The 24,586-nt window shown below is 44.9% G+C and overlaps 1 protein-coding gene across 5 annotated transcripts in view; it reads right to left on the reverse strand.

Annotated features, from left to right (window-relative positions):
• The window catches only part of NOS1 (nitric oxide synthase 1), a 203,345-nt gene extending 199,898 nt beyond the window's left edge, over positions 1-3,447 (reverse strand). For 2 of the 5 annotated variants that reach the window (XM_072983602.2, XM_072983606.2), the window contains exon 1: positions 1,714-1,848. The gene's annotated coding sequence lies outside the window, so the exon portion shown is untranslated. Of the gene's footprint in view, positions 1-1,713; positions 1,873-3,253 lie in introns of those variants that run through there. The other 3 variants (XM_072983603.2, XM_072983605.2, XM_072983607.2) reach the window with 3 other exon arrangements.
• Between the last annotated feature and the right edge of the window lie 21,139 nt (positions 3,448-24,586).

Below are 24,586 nucleotides of genomic sequence, written 5' to 3' on the forward strand. Positions count from 1 at the left end.
TCAATGAGCACAGGAGGAAAACACAGCCACGTGGGGCGCGCCCGGCTCAAACCCGCGGCGGGCGGATTCCCCTGCCCCCTGCCTCCTTCCCCCACCCTGCAAAAGGAGGACAAGGAAAGCTTCATCACAAGGTAGAGCCAAAGAAGGAAACCAGAGGAGAGGTTTTCCCGGGCGCCTAAAGGAGGAACAAAGGAAAGCTCCCGCCCCACCTACCTTTACATGTCTTCGTCGCGCTTTTTCTTTGTTTTACTTCCTCCTTTCTTCCCTTCCCTTTTAATCTCCCACCACATGTAAAGGTTAATTTATGAATAACTTTTTTAAAAAAACAACCCTCGTTGGAGCACCTTTGCTCCGGGGGAAAAAGGGAGAAGCAGCTGCAGGAGACACTCGCCCTAGGTACTGGAATAATAAGTGACGGGGTGAGAGAGAGGGGGGGGGTCCCAATCAATTACCCTCCCCAAATCCTCCTAATTTATCATCCACTTACTAGGGGACGACAGAAAAGGCCCGCCTGGGGAAGAAAAGAAACAGGTTTATTTGACTTCTTTCAGTCACGGATCTCTCGATCAGCGAAAGAAGGGGAGCGCACCTGACCGCGTGCAGAACGCTCCCCCCCCCCATCCGCGACCGGGCTTACCAAGCAGTCGCCGGTCCTCGTTGTTCTTCTCAGTGTATGAATTACTACCCGGAAGGGACAGGAGACGGAGGAGAGAAGGAAGAGAGAGGTGACCTCTCTGCTCCTATGGGCCTTCTCGCAAGGAGCGGAGAGAAAGGCTTTCCGACCCCTGGAACGCTACCCCGGAGGAGAAAGCGGAGTATAAGCCCCCCCCCCCGGGTCACAACTCCGCCGGAGAAGGCTCCGGAGTCCCGGCGCGCCTCACAACACGCGCGCCCCGCTGCATCGGCGTGGGAAAGGCGGGCAGAGGAAGGAGGGCTCGTTCCCCGGGCCAAGCCTTTCGGGGGATCCCGGAGCACTTCCCTCTGCCTAGAAGAGGGGGCACCGCTGGGCAGACCCCAGGATCGCGGAGGAGGAAAGGCGGGCCCCGAGAAGGCAGCGCCCCGCCCGAGGGCAGTGCGCGACTATGGGGGTGGGTGGCTGGGTTGGGGGTCGAGAAGTCGGGCTCCCCAGGCGATCGCCTGCCCCTTCGAGGCTCTTCTGCAGCCTCCCTCCCACCCGGCCCCGGACAGTCCCCTCGCTGCCCCAAGTTTGCAGGCGCCCCGGGACCCTCTCGGCAGCGGGAAGTCCCAAGCTGGCCGCCGCCGCCGCCTGACCCCGGCTGGGAACCAGCGCAAACTCCGCCGCGCCCGCCGGCGGAACCCTGCCCGCCCTGCCCCGCGGGGCGCGCCGGCGCCCGCCCAGCCGCCAATTCCCGGACTTGCGGCCACTTCCCCGGGGCCGGGGGCGATCGCCCGCTGCGCTGGCTGGCTGGCTGGCCGGCCGGCGCCCCGACGGGGTCCTCCTGCCGCTGCTCAGACGGGCGCCCGAAGTTCGCCGGCCGGCTGAGGGGCGAAGCGGCGCCCGTCCTCTTGGACCCAAGCCGGAGGAGCGGAGCGGAGCAGAGCGGGGCGCTCCCACTTTGGGGCGCGGAGGGAAGGGAGGGCAAAGCCGCCTTTGGAAAAGAGAGAGGAAACCCTCCCCCAAGGGCTCGCTCGGCGGCGGCGGCGGCGGGAGAGAAAGCCCACCCGCGGCCACGCACTCACTCACTCGCTCACCGGGCGCGCCGGCTTGGGCCACTTCTTCTTCGCCGCCGCCGTCCTCCTCCTCCTCCTCGTCCAGTTCGCTCCGCGCCCGCCGGCCGGCCGGCCCGCCTTCCCCCCGGGCGGCTGCGAGCACGCTCCTCCTCGGGCACCGGCGGCGGCGGCAGCGGCTCCTCTTTTCCCCGGGGAGGGAGGGAGGGGGGCGGCGAGACAGCGGCGGGAGGGAGGGCGGGAGGGAGGGCGAGAGCTGCCCGACCAGCCGCCGGTGGGCCAGCAACGCGGGCTGCGCCTCGCCTCCGCTCGCCGGGCCTCCTTTATGCGCTCTGCACTGAACCGAATTAAGCCGGAGGGCCAACCACGGGGGCGCAACCAGCGACGAGGCGGCCGCAACCGGGAAGCTTTTATATAAGCGCGTCAGTTACTCCACGCCCCGGGAAGGGAGCCCGAGTCTCGTCGACGCCGCGGAGGGAGGATCGGGGAAGAGGAGCACCCAGCGGACCACCTCCCCTCCACCGAGCGAGCAAACCAACCGACCGACCCACCTCCCTGGACTGCGTGCAGGCCCCGAGCGCCCTTTGGGCGAAACTGCCCCCAAACCGCAACCCCCCCTTTATACAAATGCTGTGCATACGGAGTGAAAACACAAGCCGTACCGAAGGAGGCGGACTTTACCTCGGAGTAAAGGCGCTTAGGATCATGCCCCGCATCTTTCAATGACAAGCATCACCAAACACACACACCCCTTCGATTAAGCGCCGGTACAGAGTCCCCTGAACTCCCAAGTTTAGCCACACACCTCTTTGGAGTCGACACCCTTCCTTCCTCGGCCACAATAAAGGCAGGTTATGGCCGAGGCTGCAATCTTAACCCGCGTTTACCTGGGAATAAGCCCACGGAGGCTGGTTTTTGGGAACAAGCAGCACTAAACGTGCCTGTCGTTTTGGTTATTTTGGCCCACACGTTTACTGGGAAACAAACCCCATTGTAAGCGAGCAGAGAACCTTAGCTCAGAGCGCAAGGAGCAGCAACTCCAAATTAAAGCTGACACCGAATGAGATGTATGTGGGAGGTGGCCGCCATATAATTTTGTGGGATTTACTTCTGAGTAAATACCGAAGGATCAGAGTATAATAGAAGCATTGACATTTGTAATCACCAGGTGACACAGAAAAGGTTCAAAACGAAACCTTGAAAATAAACGAGCAGGACAGAATCAGGCTGTACCAAAAAGAGGGGCATGACGCCTGTCAGAGAATGTAGGCCAGGGATGTTCAGAAGCTAACCTCCCCTCTCTGCCAGGTAGTTCTCCCTTATTTGGGCTGAAACGACCGGTGGGGCCACTGAATTAACCAAGTCACACACCCTTAGAGTTATTAATTAAACTATTACATTTATATTTCATAGCCAGCCTGTTTAGACAGCTCTCCTCCTGAGTCCTTAACACTTTATTTACAACGAGGGAGGTGAGAGAGGGGGAAAGAGAGAGACAGGGATCCAGGGTCACCCGCTGCAGCCCAACAGCTCTCTTCTGCCACAGAACTTGGAGAAAACCTACCTGAGGGTCAGCTTTGTTGTTGCTGTTCGTAAATATCAAGTGAGATGGGAGAGGCCGTGGCTGGCCTGAAGAGCTCCTTGCGTTGGGCATCTGGCGACAGAGCCAGAGGCTGGGACTTCAATTCCCTATGAAGCCTCTTGGGAGAAAAGGCAGCCTTTACAGCCTTGGGCAAACGACACAGTCCAGGCGCATCCCTGGAAGAGATGAATGTACAGTTCTAAGTAAGGTAAAGGTAAAGGTTCACCTTGACAATTTTTTTGTCCAGTCGTGTTCGACTCCAGGGGGCGGTGCTCATCCCCGTTTCCAAGCCACAGAGCCAGCGTTTTGTCCGAAGACAATCTTTCTGTGGTCACGTGGCCAGTGCAACTTAGACACGGAACGCTGTTACCTTCCCCACCAAGGTGGTCCCTATTTATCTACTTGCATTTTTACATGCTTTCGAACCGCTAGGTTGGCGGGAGCTGGGACAAGTGACGGGCACTCACTCCGTCGCGTGGATTCGATCTTACGACTGCTTGGCCTTCTGACCCTGCAGCCCAGAGGCTTCTGTGGTTTAGCCCACAGCACCACCACGTCCCTTTACAGTTCTAAGTACAGCACTCTATTCCCAGGAAACCCTGGGAATGGCTTCCATAAAGTCAGAATTAACCTGAAGGTGCATAATAGGTCACAGAGGTGGGGTGACTTCCTAACAGAGCACATAGGCATTGCCAAGGCATTTTGTTGAGCGTTTTATTGTGCAATTACAACTCTCCTCATTTCTCCATAAGGTACCTCTGGAATTGCCATAGACTTTCACCTCTTGCCACCCTATGTCTGTGTTTGTAGCCCCAGGACTAGGGCTGACTCCTCCTGTTTGTCTTCTTTCTGTTTCTTGGCTTTATGCTTTGGATGCTCAATGGGAAATCCTGCCCCTCTTTCTTGATTGTTTAGAGCTGTTCTGGGAGACAAAAAATGACTGTCTGAAGAGCAGGATAAAAATGCAGCGGGGAGAGAATCACCCAGCAAATGAACACACTTTTAAAATGTGCACTAAAGCACACAACACTACAACCTCACAATTCCTTCAAAAAAGTTAAAGGGAGAAGGAAAAATGGAAATACAACACTTTAGAAACAAAGCAATCACAGTATTTATTGTTTTTAGCTTTAAATACTGTCTTTTTAATGATGTATATCGCCTTGGGTCCTTTTTAACGAGAAAACCAGGGTAAAAGTATTTTAAATAAATGACAAAATGGCACCAGCTGGAAACAGCAGAAAGACATTATGTTTTATTCCATTTTTAAATCGGTGCTAGAACACCTTCTCATTTACAAAATGAGTATTTAAATTTTTACCATTCAAAATTTGTATAGTGCCTTCAAGTGTTCAAAATGATTACTGTGCTAATCCTTAAAACATCCTAGTCAGGGAAGTCAGTATTACTACTTATTCTTATTTGAATGATGAGAGGAATGAGCCTGACAGAGTTCTTTGTCTATGGGCACATACGGAGCTCATTGCAAAGACAAAATCTGAATATGGATACTCTGACTCATAGAGTTAAAGTCTCAGCCATGGTATTGCAGCAGTGGTGTGCAGTTGTTTTTTTAAGGAGAAAATGCAGCAGATTGTTTGAAAATGCTATTCATATGGTGCTGAGGAGAAAGATAAGAAAGGTGCCCCAAAATACAGAGAGACACAACCATGGGCTCACCAGCATCAAAACCATGAATGCAATGAAGCACCACTCCACCCTGATGCACCCTATGTACCATACATTCCGTGTATAAGATGCCCCCATGTATAAGACGCCCCCACTTTTCTAACCCAAAAGAAAGAAATCTAAGTGGGACTTAGCAAGTGTAGGGGGAAAGGGATCAAAGCCCTGCAGGATTACTTTGATCCCTGCTTTCGCTTCCACTTGTTTTTGCTCTTTCCTCAGCTTACTTCCGTGTATAAGACGATCCTCAATTTTTATTCTAAAGATTTTAGACAAAAGTACAGTCTTATACACAGAAAAATACAGTAATCTGATTTGTATGCAGGATGAGACCTGCTCAATCATGAAACCAATCAGGAATGTCAGTGATCTCCAGATGGAAAGATACTGAAGGATACCACCAGAAAGCACCCAAGTGGCAATACTAGACTTGACGGACTAAGGCTGACTCGAGTGGCTCTTTTTGAAGAAAAGGGCTCTTGCTCTACTCTAGAGATGAGGCATTCCCAGGCCAAAATCAGCCTCCCTCGGGTGGCTCCAGGCTGGCTCTCGGGGTTTCCACAGATGGCTGCTTCTTCTCCCCTCATTATTTGGATGCTTTGTGGCCTTTGCAGATTCCTCTTTTCCAAACTAAAAAGTGAAAATGCCTTCCTAAAATTTAGGTACTGACAGGAAAAGGTGTAAGTGAAAATATGCTGGTTATTTTAGGTCTCGCTGTTTTCTCTTGGGCTACACTCAACACTGGGTTGCCCTGGAAATGTCTTGGAAATTTAATCCAACCCATAAGCTGAAAAAGGGGTCCCCAGCCTTGCTCTACTCTTTCTGCAAATGCTCAGTTTTAGGCAGCCCAAGTGAAGCACCTACAGTATCCATTACCACCGCACTTCTACCTCACACCAGATGGCAACACAATACTCCACCCCCCCCCAGTAGCCTTTTGTGCCTTAAGAAAAGCTGATGATTCCAAATTATTTTTACATATACGTTCCCTCAAACAGATCCAGAAAACATTCATTGAGGTGTTACTTAATTCTCAGAATATGTTATATTTATAGGTTTATACATGTACACATTTATACTTTGCATTAAATGAGAATCAATTTGGCAGCACATAACGGTATGTTACACTTATGCAGTATATCTTTCTTCCAAGGACTCCAAAGTCAATTACATGGCTCTCTTCTTCTCACAACGATCTTGTAGGGCAGGTTAGGATGTGAAAGTGCAACTAACTCAAAGTCATGTGGTAATTTTTGTGGACAAATGAAGACCTGAACCCAAGTCCTCTCAGCCTAATAAGGAATCACTACACAGTGCTGACTTGCTGAGGAGCACACAACACCTCATATTTCAAACAGGAGTAGGGGTGAAGAATACGCTAGAATAATCTCAATCAGCATCCACGTCTGGGGTAGTTTTTATCTTTAACCTGTCCCCCTTACCCACACCCTTCAAATTACAATGCAGCTTCACATTTGACATCATCCTTGCCAGTATTCCTCATTGCCATGACAACTCAAAGCATGCACACACACATACACACTCCAAATCAGTTCTTGATCAAGAGTTCTATCGGTCACTTCTACTACAATTCTGTGCACACTTCCCCTTGAATAAGTCCCACAGAATTCAGAACAGTTTGTTCTCAAGGAAACATGGCCAAGACAGGGTGAAAAGCTGCAATGCATTTCTTACTGGAAGACATTTTCTTGCAAAATAGTTTAGCAGAAGACTCTAATCCTGAAGCCACCTCTGGGTAACTTGATGACTGGAGTCCAAAAATTTGCTCAGAGAGGAAATAATTTGGGAAAGTTCTCTTTTTTGGGGGGAGGATAGCATAACAAAAGTCAAAGCCCTGGACTCCTACTAATCTTAGCTATGGGTCTGTCCAGACTGGCTGTTCTGAGTGAAGGGTAGATTAGGCTGTGGCCTGTGAGGTTGGGTGTGTGGCCATGTGATGGATCACTCAGCGTGTTCCTCCTGTCTGAATAGCCAACAGCCCCTTGTAACCCAATCAGCTGTCAATCAAAAGGTTCTCCTGGTCATCAAGGGAAATGAAATTATTTTTTTAAACATTGCTCCCTCTGTCAGCACCGTTCCATTTTATCCCTTCCCCCTCCCTGTTTCCCCTCCCTTGTTCCCCCTCCCTTTTCTCTCAGAATCTACAGTCATGGTGGCAATTGGAAGCTGAGGCTGCTATCTCTTGGCTCAACAACAAGCACACCAAAAAGAATGCATGCCCTACTGCTGGGCGAGAAAGGTGTTCAACAGTTTTTAAAGGGGAAGGATGGATTGTTATAAGTAGAAACACTTGCAGACAATATCTTTTTTTCCAATCCACACCATCAGCAGTCCATATACTATACTGTATATGCCAGTGTGGACAGGCCCTAAGTCTCTCATAAAACATAACATAAAACATAACATTTTTTTAGGTTAAGGTATAGGTAAGTTGCTTTTATTGTTTTGTTGCTGTTATCTTCAACCTTTTTTAAAAAAGAGAAGTGTCATTTTCATTTAGAAGAAGTTGACAAATACATTTCATCAACAATGTAACAATAATAACAGCCAAATCAAACACACATATTGAAGAGCCCTATGATGCAGATTAAACTGCAGTTTTGCAGCCAAGACTCTGTTCACAAACTGAGTTCAAACTTGAGCTTCAGATAGCCAGTTCAAGATTGACTCGATTTTCCATCATTCCAAGGTCAGTAAACTGAGTACCTAGGTAATGAAGAGGAGGGGCAATGTGTAGCCTACATAATTATATTGTAAACCACTCAGTGAGTGCCATTAGCACTGTGGAGCAGTATATAAGCACACTTTGCATGGGAAAGGCAAGGACCAGAGAGAAGAGCCGACAGCTCCGTGGTACAACATTTATTTTTCATTTGGAAGTTTCATAGTTCAATTCTACATAGTCCAATCTTACCTGCGCCAATTAAAAACCTCCCTGCCTTTTGTTGTTTTTACCTTATTATCATAACATAGCTTTAGGGAAAATATATATATTTTTTGGAGAATTTTGGTACATGATTCTCATCCACCCACTCCCCATTTTATTCTAAGAATCCTGTGAGGTAAGAAGACGAAAAGTATTCCTGCCACTATCTAAATAGTTGAAATATAATCCTGACTTTCCAGACATCATCACAACACTGGGGATAATGGGAGCTGTAGTGCAAGACTTCTGAAGAGAACAGAGTGTTCTAAATTCTAAATTGTCTTTTTTTTAAATGGCCTTGGGACAATTCCCTGTTGACATGAAATTCAATATGCTACCCAAAGAAAAGCTTACCTTCAATAAATAAAGATGAGGGAAAGAGAGGGAGCAGCAAGAAAACCAGAATAACCTTTCAAAACAATTAAGCAACACCAGTCCAAGAATGCCAATGGGTCAGGCGGACGCTGTTCTTCTCCATGGCTTGGCTGGGACATCCAGATGTTATACATCATCTCTGGCTAATGAAAACCTAATTATCCCTCTATTTGGATGCAGAGAGAACTAATCCAATAAAAAGGCATCTGCTTTTAATACCCCCCCTGTCCAGGAAACCCCTGCCTCAGACATTAAGGGCATGTTCACATGTAGACGGCTTAAAACTGCCACTTTATTGACAGCATAATCTGGGGAAGGGGGAGAGAAGACAGAAAATGAATCCCCCCAACCTGAGATGTGAAATGTTCATTTAAAAAAAAGACTACAACTCCCAGAATCCCACAGCCAGCACACTCACACTCTCCTTCTGGAACTTGTAGTCTAGAAAAGCAAAAGCTTTCCGTTTCTGCACATAACCCAACAGGACAAGCTACTGACCAATACAAAATAGTGGAGAACCTCTGTTTCTAAAGCAAGTCTCCTCAAAGTTAAAATGCAATTTCTTTCAGAGAAATATTTTATAAAAACAGCAACGGTGCATGCTGGTGGAGGCAAGCAGTGTCCACCCCGCCTTCTTTAACCTGGAGCCATTCAAATCCTTTGCAAAATTCCTATCCGGAGCTTGAAAAGTTACTGTTTTGGGCTGTAGCTCCCAGAATCCCCAGACAAGCATCACAAGCTGGCACAAGTGGGGAATTTGGGGAGTTCTCAACAAACAAATCAAGTTTTCCAAATTCTGCTCTCTTCTTACTGGCCACCGGGCACCAGCTTTGAGAAGGCTGGACTGAACAAATAGGGCAAATTTAGATGGAACTGCCTCCAAGTTGGACTGGAGGACATTCGGAGTGATGTGTCCTCTTGTGGCCGCCCCCCCCCCCCCGTCAGCAGGCTACTCACCCACTTCCAGCCTTCCTAGCATTCTTGCATACCGCTGGTCAGATTTTCTTTGGAGGATCCTGCCTCTGTCTTGGCACAAAAAGGAATCTGACCAAATATGTAACCTGATTTGGTCTGGGATTTGTCCAAACCCAATGCAAGCCCATAATGCTTTTTTTTTATAACGACAGATGCAAATTACAGTCTTTGTACCTGGGAATTACCGTTATGACAACCCCCACCCTCAGATACAGTGGGGTCTTGACTTGAGAACTTAATCCGTATTGGAAGTCAAAAAGTCTGTAAATCAAGTCTCCATTGACCTACAGTGCATTGAAAACTGATTAATCCCGTAACAGGCCATTTTTGTTCCATTTTGGGTTTTTTCTAGTCTGTAAGTCAATTCTCAGGCTGCAAGTCAAACCTAAATTTTGCTGCCAGAGAAGTCTGTAACTCAAAAAGTCTGTAAGTTAAGCCGTCTGTAAGTCAAGGGTCCACTGTACCCTAAAGCATAGCAGGTTGTATGCCCAGACAAGGTGGAGTAGCTTTGGGTTTACTGTGAAAGATGGACAGCCAAACGTTTTTTAACTTTGTAGCTCTGGTACAATCCATGGGATTTACCAGGTTGTCTCTCACAACTGCTGTATCACCAGAGGAGACCCAGCCCTTTGTCTGGAACAACCTTCCTCAGTTAGTTTCTGCAATAATGTGCAGTTGCTCAAGATTTAGCCCCCTTGTCCCCTTTCCTCTTTTACATCCTGCTTTATTTTCACACCTGCCTAAAGAAGATAATATTCTTTCAAAAGCTTGTACAATTATTTTTGCTTTTGCACACTTTCTATCTCTTTTTAGCTAATCTCAGATCACCTCAGAATGTGCTTTGGAATTTCTTTTGCCCCAATACTGCTTTTGCATTTTGAAACACTGAAAAACATTCTCAGCCTCTTAGTCTAATGAGAACTTGCTCTTCTTGAAGGCACCTCAGGGTTCTGTTCTTTCTGTTCTAACTGACAACCACTCTGGAACTGATCTTTTTTTTTTTTTAGTGTCACTCCATACAGACCCTGGATTACGAGTCCCCAATCTCTTATAGCTCCCACAGAGTTTAGCTATTCCCATTTCCCCTGCCTTCTTCGCAGAAAGGTAATGGCTGATGGACCCTTCATCCCCACCTGTAACAGAAAATGTGCATGAGGACTTTTGATTCCTTGGCTAAATCCCCCAGAATTCTGGCTGGGAGGATTCCAGCAAATCCCCATGCCTAGGCATGACAACTGTTTAAACAGCAAACTTTCTCTTAATCCCGGGATTTTCTGTCCTTTCTTCTACATCTATTGCCCTTGAAAATTTTGTAAAATCCAGCTACTTCAACCCCTTGCTCACTCATGCTCTCTCTCCTTCAAACAGACTGGTGAGACACAGCAGAGCTAGATATTTGCATGGTTGAAGCCCTGCAACTTTCTGAGTAGCCAGAACGGAAGTATCATCTTCCACCTCAACTCAAGCTTCCCTGCTCCCTCTTGATCTTATAAAACTTTATTTTACCTTCTTGACAATTAGGAAACAACCCAGTAGATTTTCCCATGACAGGGTACTTTTGCAAGCTATCCCTTCCAAAGGTGGACTGAACATGACCTTAGCTATCCCTATTCTAAGTTCCAGCCACTGAAGAACAGAAGCAGACCTCGGTTACTGGCATCTATAAACTTATTCCTCAACCAGCATCTTTAAAAACCTGATGAGGTAAGGGATGACTTTTCACATCACCTGCGACTGATAGATGGATGAAAGAGGTGGAGGTGGTGGCAGTTGAGAGGAAGGGAAGCCATGTTTACCCAACAGATGGTAGGATTTCTGTTGTGAAGTCTGTCCCTTTCTCTGAACTTGGGAAAGTTCAAAAACAAAGAAAGAGAAAACCAAGAAGACTCCCAGCTTGCTTTTCTTGCCCTTAACTGGAAAAGCCTTCAGAACACGAATCAAACAGAGAAGCAACAGGCTGGATGAATTATACCCAAGAAGGCTTTAACCTTTATTATCTTTTATTACATTCTAACAAAAAGGTATGTCTCCAGGCAAAAACCTAATATATATATAATAGTGGTAAAAGAAATAAGAAGCTGCAGGGAAGCATTTTTGGATAACCAACACAGCCAGAACAGAATTATAATCCCTGAGGCAAATTAGCTCATTATAATCTTGAGTCTACTCACCACCATTTAGTTGTTTCTCATCCTCCATTGATTGTCCTGGGATCAGCTCTCCCACATGACTGGCCAAAGAAAGGGATTTCTTGCTGGTAATTTAAAGGTTCCTCCATGAAATTCATTGGCTGAGACCTCTGACATCACCACTGACATCACCAGCTACCTTTCTCAGGATGTTAACCCTTTCCATACTAAACTGGACTAGGTCATAGCAGCACAGCTCTTATTGTGTTTTTACCATTCGTTGCTTCTCACACTGAATGTTTTCTTTGGCCTTTGACCATCAATAATTATTGCGAGTGAGCATTCAAGCTTACGGTCTGAATCCAGTTGCAGTTCCCAGGCAGAGTGCTCTTCTTGTTATGTGCCATCAAATGGCTTCTAGTTTATGGTGACCCTTAGAGGGTTTTCAAGGTATATGTGATGCTCAAAGACAGTTTCACCATTGGCCACCTCAGTGCATTTCCATGGCCAAACATGGATTTGAATCCAGGTATCCTGAGTCCTAGTCCAGCACTCTATCCACTAGATCGCTATGGCTCTCCTGAAAATCTATTGAATGAGATTTAAAAGAATAACAGAAATGGAGAAATGGAACAGGTCCTAAAGGTCATTGAGCCCAAACCTGTTGCCAGTGCAAGAAGCCACAGCTTTGTAGCTAAAGCATTTTGACAGATGGTCATCTAATCTTTGTTTAATAACTTCAAATAAAGAAGAGTCCAGTCCAGTCCCACTGCCAAACAGGTCTTAGTGCCAGGAGTTTCTTCCTATAACTTATTCCTTTCTTTTTGTTTAAATCTACTGAATCAAATCCCATCATGTGAGGTAGCAGAAAACAGGTTTACTCCATCTTCTATGTGACATCTCTTTAGTGTTTATGATGGCTAAGATACCATGTCTCAGTTTTCTCTTTTCCAGGCTAAACATTCTCAACTCCTTCAACCATTTATTCTGGCCTTCATTCTCCTCTTTGATATGTTCATATCTTTCTCCTCTCAGTTTGGGAATCTCAGGACCGTAGTATTCAAAAGTAGACACAGTGTTTCAGGTGAAGACTCACCAAGTACAGTGGTGCCTCGCTTAACAATTGCCTCACTTAACGAGGAAATCGCTGTACGATTAGGTTTTTGCGATCGCAAAACAATGGTTTAAATGGGTTTTTTCGTTTAACAATGATCAATTCCCTGGTTCGGGAACCGATTTTTGCTTTACGACGATCAGCAAACAGCTGATCATGGGGTTTCAAAATGGGCACCGGCTGAAGAAAATGCCCCCCCCCGCTGTTTTTAGGACTGATTTTTCGCAAGACAGGCACCGGAAAATGGCCACCCTATGGAGGATCTTCGTTGGACGAGCAAGTATTCAGCCCATTGGAATGCACTGAACTGTTTTCAATGCGTTTCAATGGGTTTTTTTATTTCGTTTGACAACGTTTCGCTCTACAGCGATTCCGCTGGAACGAATTAACGTCATCAAGCGAGGCACCACTGTAGAAGAGAGTGGCATTTGATGTGAACATTTGCTGATGCAACCTAGCACTGCATCTCTCCTCCTCCCCATCACATCACACTGTTGATGTGGTGGTACTAGCCAAGTCAGTTGTCATCCACCTGTGCATCTGATTTTTCCTACTTCAGTATAGAACTTTATATTTTTTCCCCTGCCAGGTCTCTTTTTGTTTATTTTGGCCCAGCTTTCCAATCTGTTTAAGTCAATCCTGATTCCATCTTCTGAAGTATTTTCTACTCTTCCCAGTTTGGAATCATCTAAAGATCTTATTAGATTTGTACCTCCTCTAACTAAAACTAGTGTAAGTTATTAGTGCTGAACTGCACCTTGGAGATCCAAGTTTTAATTCCAGCCTAATTCACACTAATCTCAGGTCAGCCAGTCACTCTTTCTCATCTTGCCCTCCTCAGCTTTTTGCCCTCCCTGATAAGGAGACATATGTACAGTGCCTTGAGCTTACTCATGGAAAGGCAGAAATAAATATAATAAATAAAGACTCTAACCTTAGATCACTGGCATCTAGAGACCAGCATAACAAACAACTTGGAAACTAGTAAAACAGTTACAGATCTGATTGTCTCTTTTGGCTTGATGCAATTTAGAACTTAAGGAACAGACAACTAAGCACAGAACGTTATGGTATAATTCTAAACAACTGAAATATTATAGGATAAAGCATTGTAACATTTTTGAAAAGGGAGGATGTAATATGATATTAACAAAATCAGACACAAACAAAAACCAGGCTGTTTCAAGTTCAATACAATCTTAAATTGAAATCAGTGTATGGTAATAACTTATTTTTCAGGGCTGCTCAGTCTCACCCCTCCCCTAATAGCAGATTCATTTTCCTTTCTCTCTCAGAAAAAGACCTATAAAGATGCTTTTAAGGAAGCTAATTACTGAAACAGTTAATCAAAAGAGCTCCAGGAACTGTACAGTGGAATGCCAAGAAACTGGAAATTGGGGCAGCTTATACAAGATATGTTGTTGTCTTTTTGAAAGAATTATTACTACAAGAGGGATTATAAGATTATGTCCAATTTCCCACTCTCATGGTAGTTACAGAGACTGTTCCCAGTCCAGAAAAATATACCTTGAAAAGTATACCAAAAGACAGATTAGGTCAGCCTGGCTGAATTCTCTGCATCTGGAAGTCCCGTAACAATTAGTCAGCATCTAGCTGGTTGTTAAATCCGCCATCCTTCTTCCAAAAACCATGAGATACAGCAATACCATCGGACCTTTTATTATCACAAAAAATCTGTAAAACAGTCCAGACTATGCTAGGCTGGCAGACAGCAGCTGACTCCAAATCATCCAGTATGTTTTTCAGCTGGAAAGGAATCTGGATGGGGATCTCTTCCTGTGAAAGATCAATATTGCAACCATGGAACTTTTTCTCTCTCTTGTCTGTCTCTCTGAAGGTTAAAATACACCATTCATGCAAGGCAAATTCTGATATTTCAGTATAAATCAGACCATATAGCTGAGGCCCTGTTGACTTCAGCGAGAGAGACTAAAGCTCCCATTGAAATCAATGCTACTCAAGATCACAATTCTGCGCACACTTCCTTGGGAGCAATTCTTTTCATCCAGTTAGACTGCTATTAAACCTTCAGTCCCAGAGATCCTTATTAGAAAACAAAACCTCAAGAGATTTGGGGCAGCAGAACTCCAGCCCCAACTGGACCTTTGGAGCAGTGGTCCCCAACCTTGGGCCTCCAGATGTTCTTGGACTGCAACTCCCGGAAGCCTTCACCACCACCTCTGCTGGCCAGGATTTCTGGGAGTTGAAGTCCAAGAACATCTGGAGGCCCAAGGTTGGGGACCTCTGCTTTGGAGGGCCAGATCGGAGTGATTCCCCAACGTTTGGAAGGATCACTTTAAGGAAGAGAAAATCAACCCTTTCCAGTGTGATCAGATGTGGATCTTTCTCGTAACCTTGAAATAAAATCACATGACTATGCTAATATGTTTATTAACTCCTCGTATTGATTTCAGCAGGGCTCAAGGTAAACTCCATGATTGCTGCCAGGTGGAACTGAGGCCTTCTCACTCAATGTGAGTGTTCAATGGAAGACATGTGGCCTCAGACTCCATCAACTCTGTGGTTTTTAATCTTGAGCCAGTTACACATTTTCAGCCTGCTGGATAGCTCAGTGTTTGAGGTATCTGGCTGAAAATCTGAGGTCTGGAGTTCAATTTCCCACTGTGCTTCCTTGGTAGGGACTAGATTTGATCCACCGGGTCCCTTCCAGGTCTGCAGTTCTAGAATTATATAGGGTTTTGTGGGGGAACAGTGGGTAAGAGGAGAGCCATGTATACCACCTTGAGTTCACTGGAAGAAAGGGAGACGTAAATGTTACAAATAAATACACTGCCACCAATTTTATCCCCCTAACAACCATGCAATGTAGGTTAGTGATCTTGTACAACTCCGTTTCACTTCAGTGTGGCTTTCTAGGATTGTGCTCTATCATCGTAACTAGGAAAAAAAGGGGGGTGTTTTATTTCCATCACATGTACTGCTTTTAGACATAAGTAATGTCTGAATCAGTGAGTGTCTGCCCCTCACCTCCTCCCTCTTTCTCAGCACTTCCAGATGGAGGACTCCCCATGCTAGCAATTAGAAGTAATGGTTGCATAATATCATCTTTTCCCCACTAAATATCTTTTCTGTGACAAGGAAAAAAGTGGAAGAAGTGACAGAGTTTAACAAAAAGAGAGAGCACTTTAAGAAGAGGACTTTTGTCCTCTAATCACCCTGTAAAATCACCCTGTAAAATCTTGAATTCTCTCCTTAATTTCTCCCAGTCATTGAATTACTTTCTTCTCTCCACCCCTCTCTCCATATACACAGAAAGAGAGACTAGAAAGCTATTTACATCATGAAAGCCACAAACCAAATGGAATGGCTTTTTAATGGGGTTTTTTAGGAAACTTTCAGACAGGCCCTGATCAGTACTATACAATGTGGGCATTGTATGTGTGTGTATAATGCTTAACAATCATCTATGCACTTTCAGCAAACATATCTACCTACCTACCTACTCATTTATCTATGTGGAAAAGTATGAGCACAAACCACAACTCTTACTAAATACTTGCCACACTTCTTCCGTGTGAAACCAATGGGCATCATTTTTCCCTCTCGTATCTCTCAGCAACACTAGTCGTAGAAAAAATAAAAGGTATATTTTTCTTGAATCCTCACCATCCTCCATACAGTAGTAGTATCAGAAAAAATAAAGCAGATGTGGATGAAGAGGTCCATATTGATCCGGATTAAAAAAAAAGAGCATGGCCCAGGTAGCAGAGAAGAATGTCTGCTTTATTTAAGGTTAATCACTCTGTAGAGCAGAGGCAGAGAGAACCTAAGAAGAGCCCTGTTGGATCAGGCCAAGGGCCCATCTAGTCCAGCTTCCTGTATCTCACCGTGGCCCCATCAGATGCCTCTGGGAACACAGAAGAAACCTAGAGACCTGTCTCCTGATACCCCTCCCCTGCATCAGGCATTTGGAGGTACCTTCCTTTTAAGCCTGGAGATTGTACATCCCCATCATTGCTTGTCACCTGTGATGGACTTTTCCTCCAGGAATATGTCCAATACCCTTTTAAAGGCATCTAGGCCAGATGCCATCCACACATCCTGTGGCAAGGAATTCCACAGACTAACTATATGCTGGGTAAATAAATATTTTCTTTTGTCTGTTCGCACTCTCTCCACACTCAATTTGAGTGAATGTCCCCTGGTTCCAGTATTGCACGAGAAGGAAAAGAGCTTCCCTCTATCCACTTCACCCATCCTCTGCATAATTTTATGTTTCAGTCATATCTAAAGAGCCCCAAACACTGTAGCCTTTCCTCATAAGGGAGGTGCCCCAGCCCAGTTATCATTTCAGTCGCTCTCTTCTGCACCTTTTGCAGTTCCACTATGTCTTTTTTGAGGTGCGGCAACCAGAACCGTACGCAATACTATAGGTTCGGCCTCACCAGCATTTTGTACAATGGCATTATAATGTTGGCTGTTTTATTTTCAATCCCCTTTTAAATGATATCTAGCATAGAACTGGCCTTCTTCACTGTCGCTGCACACTGGGTTGACACTTTCATCGAGCTGTCCACCAGCACAAGATCTCTTTCCTGATCTGTCACAAACAGCTCAGAACCCATTAACTGACAACTACATTTTTGATTGTTTGACCCAGTGTGCATTACTTTACATTTTCTTCTGTTGAAACACATTTGCCATTCTGACGCCCCTTCTCCCAATTTGGAGAGATTTTTCTGGAGCTCTTCACAATCCCTTCTGGTCTTCACCACCCAGAAAAGTTTCGTGTCATCTGCAAACTAGGCCACTTCACTGCTTATCCCTGTCTCCAGGTCATTTATGAAAAGGTTGAAAAGCACCGGTCCCAGGACAGATTCCCTGGGACACACTTTTCACCTCCCTGCATTGTGAAAATTGCCCACTGAAACCTACTCTCTGTTTCCTGGTTCTCAACCAATTTTCAGTCCATAAGAGGACCTGCCCTCTTATCCTCTGACTCTGGAGTTTCTCAACAGTCTTTGGTGATGGACCACATCAAACACCTTCGGAAAATCCAGACAGACAATATCCACTGGTTCATCCACATCTACATGCATGTTGACCTTTTCAAAGAATTCTAAAAGGCTTGTGAGACAAGACTTATCCTTACAGAAGCCATGCTGATTTTCCCTCAGCAAGGCTTGTTCTTCTATGTGTTTTAAGATTTTACCTTGGATGAGGTAGCATGTAATTACATACATACATACATACATACATACATACATACATACATACATACATACATACATACATACATACATACATACATACATACATACATACATACATACATACATACATACATACATACATACATACATACATACATACATACATACATGGAATCTGTGCCTCTCTAGAACAATGGTTCCCAACTTTGGGCCCTCGGATGTTCTTGGACTAAAACTCCCAGAAGTCTTCACCAATAGCTGTCATGGCCAGGATTTCTAGGAGTTCTAATCAAAGAACATCTGGGGACTCAGGGTTAGGAAACACAGCTCTAGAACATTTGTGCAAAACAGTATGTGTTTCAGCTGTGTGTGGCAGCTAGAGGAATACTCCCTGCTCTCTTTAAAGTGAGCAGCTACAGTGGCCTTCTAGATGTTGTTGGATCACAGCCATAGTCAGCCAGGACAAGCATAAGGGGTGATGGAGGTTGTAGCCCAACAATATCTTGACAGTCTTAAAGACTGAATTACTCTGGCTAGGATTCTTCCTGGGGGAAGTTTAAATGCACACTTACCATTTGTTGATGGAATGCCACCAAAAAGTGGTTTTTCTGTAGCATTTGGAGCAAAAATGCCTCCTGGGGAAGACAGTCATATGCCCTTTTTTGTTTAAAAAAAAAGTCATCTATTTTAAGGGCTGTTTGACAGTTTGGTCTTTTTGAACGTCTCCTCTATTTTGTCCAGTCCAGGCTTTAAAGATAAAGAAACCCAAGGAGGGAGATTTGGGAATCTGAAGTTGCCCATTCTCAGTCAGCACCTGACACCACAGCCTGAGTGGGAGGCACACAGGTCAACCATTCCCAGCCCTCCCACTGTCTTAATTCTTTTTAAAAGTGTTTCCAGTTCTGCATCTGTACCTGTAAACTGACCCATGCAATTTTAGGCAAGCCTATGACTTTTCCTGATGTCTCTTTTCTCACCTTAGGATAGGGGGAGAGGTGGAGTGAGAGAGGCCGCCCATTGCGTTGACATGTACAAGACCACCCTCTTCCCAGGAGAAGCTGTGATCTGCTGGCTCTCTACTATCGCCCCCAGCATGGCACAGCTTGTGCTGCACAGAAGTGAAAATAAAATCTCCTCCCCATGAGACATCATCCAGAAAGATCATATCATTCTTTCCCTAGAGACCGAGGGTGTGTGGAGAGAGGGGCGAAAGAAAGAGAAGGAGAAAAAGAGATGGAGGGAAGAGAGAGCACCATAGGCAAATTTAGAGCTGCTGTTGCTGCTTGTTGGCAACCCCCATTCAGTGGGTTAACTCTGTTAAGATCCTGCCATAAGCAGAGAGGATTTCCAGCGACTCTCCCGTGCTTTTCCAAAGCCTCAATATCCTCCGGAAACCCTCTGCTCTAGCCTGGATCAAGCCAAGCCCTGCCGTGGCTGTTCCCAGAGCATGGGCAGTAGCGTTAGCTTTGGAGCTACTTAGCTGCTCTGCATATTACTCCCGAGCATCTTTGAGGGATTAATGATGCTGGGAGGAGGGGCAGTGGGGGGAGATAAAAAGAAAAAAGCTCAACATATTTATACTAAATGCTCCTGAGCCCATGTAAACCGTATGCACACATACACACCAGACGAGAGAGTAGGTGGCCTGGCAGAGAGAGACGGATCTGAATTGGGACCGATGCCAGGACTCCTTCTTCTCTGCTCCAATTTAAGAGGCAGCTGTTGTTGTGTCTATTCAAAGCCTCGCCTAGAGATGGCAGTGATCCTTCATGTTGCACCCTCCTCCCAGTTACAGATGGAGCCTCAGCTCAGAACCACAAAAGGAAGGCAAGCCAGACAGCTTTCTTTGCCTGGGCAAAACGGCTCGGTTTCTATCTCACCCAGTCTTAACTTCTCCTCTGCTCAGATCCCGCAGGCTTTCAGAGAAACGCACCCCGTCTGCCTGATCCTAGTTTGAACCTGACTGCCAGATTTGCATGTCTGGCAGCTGATCTTGGTCGGTTCTTCCAATCCAGATTTTTGCCAAGAGGTACTGGTTAAACTCCAGAAGCCTCTGTGCTGCAAGGTCAGAAGACCAAGCAGTCTTAAGATCGAATCCACGCGACGGAGTGAGCGCCCATCTCTTGTCCCAGCTCCTGCCGACCTAGCGATTCGAAAGCATGCAAATGCAAGTAGATAAATAGGGACCACCTTGGTGGGAAGGTAACGGCGTTCTGAGTCTAGTTGTGCTGGCCACGTGACCATGGAAACTGTCTTCAGACAAAACACTCGCTCTATGGCTTGGAAACAGAGATGAGCACCGCGCCCTAGAGTTGGACACGACTGGACTAAATGTCAACCTTTACCTTTACCTTACTGGGTGGTAAGTGTACAGGGTAAGATACCTCCACAAAATGTGGCAAACCTGGAAAGGGGTTGTTTGACACACATCCTTTTGCTGCAATGGGAGGCTGAAACATCCCCCCTGCCCCTGGGGAGACCACGTCTATCCAGTCGTCGTCCCCCTAACAACTACTAACAGTTATTTGTCCTTCATGCATTGAAAGAATATTACCTCAGTGGTAGAACATTACAAAATTGGGGGGGGGGGGGACATGCAGGAGAAGCTCTCTCACACACTAGTCAAGCAGGTCTCCAGAGCTGTTGGTATTTTCAAGAAGACTTCTTCTAAAGCTCTTAACATCTGGTCATAATGAAATTCTCTATGTCGTAGGTCCCTATGTAGACAGGCCCCAAGAACTTTAAAACCAGCACCTTGAACAGGGCCCAGTAAACAACTGAGATCAGTGTAGGCTTTTTAAGTATCTAAATAGTATACTGCGCACCATAAATGGACTGGAAGTGTGTGGTGGCTTAACTGCATATCACATTTTCCATATTAAATTCCCAGTATCCCCAGGCAGGGCTGGGGAAAATCCTTGCTTAAAACCCTGGAGAATCAACTGGACATCAAGATGACACAGAGTTATAGAGACAACAGACTGCCTTGGCACAAGACAGTTTTCTGTTTTATGATGTATTGCAACAGCCTCCGAAATACCCTTCAGGGCCCCATACACTACGCTTATCACTGACCTGTATCAGTGATACCTCATTTGTGCACAAGATTACTTTCTCCTCCCTGAGTTCATCACTGCTGCTTTTCCTTGCTCAGGCATCCATTTCTGGCAGTTAAGAATAAGACCATCTATGTGGTGGAGCAGTCAAAACAACATTTCTCAACCTTTCTTAAAACATCCACCTTACCTTTTAATAGGCATAAATAGCTGATCCCTGTCCCCCACAACTGAAAGTAGAAGATCGCATGCACATTAATACTTGTCACACAATAGACTTATACTAAGAAAACAATAGGCATAATTCAGTTTTTTTGCTGCCTAACAAATAAAGAACACCAGCTACTTCCTTGGGTTGAGGGAGTCTGAAAGAGCATTGGTGAGGAAGGTGACGGGACGTAGGTAGTGATTGAGGGGTACATCTCAGTAGAACAAGCAAAATAACCTGCTCGTTATTAGTCTGAATGGAAGGATGCAGCCCTTTAGATATCCTGGTTGCATGCCAAGTAGCAATGTTTTAGAATTACGAACCAAGCAAAAAATAATAATGGACTGGAAACCTACTGAGCTAGTGGAGCAAGAGAACCCTGCATTTCCAATTATGTAATTGTTTCACTTCACTTTGGTCCTCTTGCAGCTCAGATAAGTTATATCTTTCTGGACTATAGCTGGCAGATTCTTGCAACCAGTTGCCTTGGTAGCTGAGAGAATTTGCAGCATACAGTCCCAAACAGCTCAACTCTTCCTAGCTTTGCTTCTGCTGCCTCTCTCTTCAGCTCCCCTTCCCTTATCCACGTCTCATCTCTTTCCCCCATTCCTTCCTCCTGTTCGCCCCCATGGCACCTGGATTCTTTTGTTTCCTTCCTGTGCAAATATTTGGACTACACCCACTTTCTCTGCAAAAATATAGGTTCCAAATCTGCGTTCATCGGATCTCTGTATTCTTACAATCATGGCAAGTCTCTTTAAATATGTATCCTAACTGGGCTTATCTTTGGGAGAAAAGAATAGATAAATGGAAGTGTAAGATTGGGGAAGTTTTGTTTCTACAATGAGAGGAAAAAAACCCAATCATCTTTCTAAAAGCAAGGAGGAGAAGGATTAATGATTTACTAAGGCAGCAGGTTAATGACCCTACAATGTTTCTGCAGCCTTCGCAGACCTAAAATAAACTGAGAATCTATTACCTCCCCTTCAGATCGAAAACTTCTCTGTTGTAGTTATGGGAATGCAAGCCTCTGACTCACTCACCAAGCAATAAAGCGGCTCCCACACCCCCTCCAAATTAAACTCCAAAAGGAAAAAAAAAATCCAAAGAGGAGTTTGCCACTTAACCCTGTTTCTGTAGACAAATGGCTCCATTCACTGAAGAACTGTCAGCCAGTAGATTTATTACTGAAATGATTTTAATGGGATATTGAACAAGCGCTTGTAACATAAAGTATTGTAATAGCAGCACTTCCGGGAGAGGAGATAGAATCTTTCTATTTGGGCATGCCAGCCAGATTATAAAATTTAATTAAGGTTTATTAGATGTTCATTAATTTGCCTGTCACCAAGCCACTCCTCCCTGGGAGATCTTGCTATTGTTTCTGAAGAAAAATAAAATTACATTCTGCTCTTACTTAACTGGGAGCATAGACATGAACTAAGGATATAACAAATACTTGCAAATTTCTCATCATTGACAAGAAGTTGTTTTGATGCATGTAACTAAATGATATTTTGCTCTGACACAAAAGCAAATAAATAATAATAAAATACTCAGTCCTTCTTCTTCTTCTTCTTCTTCTTCTTCTTCTTCTTCTTCTTCTTCTTCTTCTTCTTCATCATCATCATCATCATCATCATCATCATCATCATCATCATCATCATCATCATTATTATTATTATTATTATTATTATTATTATTATTATTATTATTATTATTATTATTATTATTATTATTCTTCACTGGTTTCACAACCACATGTGAGAAAGCAAAGTGAAATAAATGTGAAAATGACAGCTAAAATTTCCTGGAGATGTCACACAGAACTGGACTGACCACATGGTATTTTATAATATTGTTGTCCACAAGTTTCAACTGCGGTACCTTCTGGGTACTTTTTTAATTTTATTTTAAGAGAAAAGCAATGGCTGGGACAAAAAATATCTCAACCTCCCATTTTTCACTGATACTATAATGCTGAGAAGCACAAATGAGGTATTCTGATTAGCAGAAAGGGCAGGCAATGCTGTGATTGCCAGCGGGTTCAAGATACACAAGAAATGTGCATTAAATTCAGTCCTTCACTCTGATCCTTGACAGTCTGATTATTTATAACTGTGATTCTTCTAGTGGTCCTTTGTGATCTCACACATATGCATCTTGTGCCTCTGCAAAAAAAAAAATTTAAGAACATTCCAGAGCTGAACAGATTTTTGCAGGAACCTAGCCTCCAGTCTCCGGTGCACATTCTTTGGGACACCTCAGCAAATCTTTCCTCAGTTCTGAGTTTACTGCCAAACATTAAGACTGAAACAGATATTGGAAGAGAGCAGGGTAACTGTGTGAGTCCACAGATGCCCTCTCAAAAAACTGCAGTTAGGGGTAAACGACTTACTCTTCTTTGTGGTCTCTGTAATTTACACATAAGAGTGACTGCCAAGCACTGGAGGTAGGAGAATGCCAAGTCAGCAGTAAGACAACACTTCTCATACAAAGGCATTCTATCATCACACTGAAACATCAAGCCTAAAATGATATATATATATATAGGTGGTGGCTGCGCTCACAGTGTTTGGAGGACTTGAGAAAGATAGCTGAGAAAGCCATAGCGCTAGTGGAGTGATCAGAATTGATCAAGACATGCAATAAGTTGGTAAGTCAAGGTGATACGCAGCACCACCAACTTAGCAAAGCACTGAGTGGATGCCAGAAGACTCTGTATGGGACCAGAATAATGCACGAACAATGAGTCCTATAAAGCTGCTTTCCTATCAATATAAAAGTCAAATGCCTTCTTAACATCAAGCATAGGAAATGTCAACTCCAATGGAAATGAGAAAGCCTGGAAAAAGGTGGGTAGAAGAATACCTTGGTTCTGATTAGAATGGACCCTAAATGTGGCAAAAAGGATAAGGCAGGTCACAGAACAATGGTGCCTTTATATGAAGTAGTTTAGTGGATCCACTCTGGGGGTGTAGAACTTTCTGGCCCATCTTGCTGACATAACCACTACAAGAAGGTGACCTTGAGCTTTAATTGGCAAAGGTCACAGGTACCTAGAGGTTCAAAAGGCTAATGAATGAGCTGAGAGATAGGGACCAAGGGGGACCAAGATGGAGTCCCCGGCTGTAGTCAAGGGTTACTCAGCCCTTTAAAGAATTCCTCTTAAGAAGGACCCAAGGTGACTTACATCATTAAAAGACAATATTTAAAGCTAAAAACAGTAAGTATACAAATGTTAATAAGGATCAAACAAGTACCACCCCAAAAGATGGTAAATTGCAGCAACACCAAAAACATATTCAAAGCAGTAAGGGATAACAATCCATTTAAAAACTCCACTTAGGCAGCCAGTCATTAAGGAAAAGCCTGCTTGAAGAAGGAGAACAAAGATGGGGCCAGCCTGGCCTCTTGCTGGGGGGAGTTCCGAAGTCTAGGAGCAGTACCAGAGCTACTGTAGACAAGAAAGCCTACAGTAAGATCCTCTAAGCTGCTAACATGCAGAATCCAACGTCTGGGTTCTGAACAAAAACCCTGGAAATTCTAGAAGCCCAAAGCAGGTTCTTTGAAACACCAGAACAGACCTGGGCAAAGTGCGGCCCGAGGGCCACACACGGCCCACGAGCA

This window comes from Pogona vitticeps, chromosome 14 (genome assembly GCF_051106095.1).
Source record: "Pogona vitticeps strain Pit_001003342236 chromosome 14, PviZW2.1, whole genome shotgun sequence".
Taxonomy (NCBI): domain Eukaryota; kingdom Metazoa; phylum Chordata; class Lepidosauria; order Squamata; family Agamidae; genus Pogona; species Pogona vitticeps.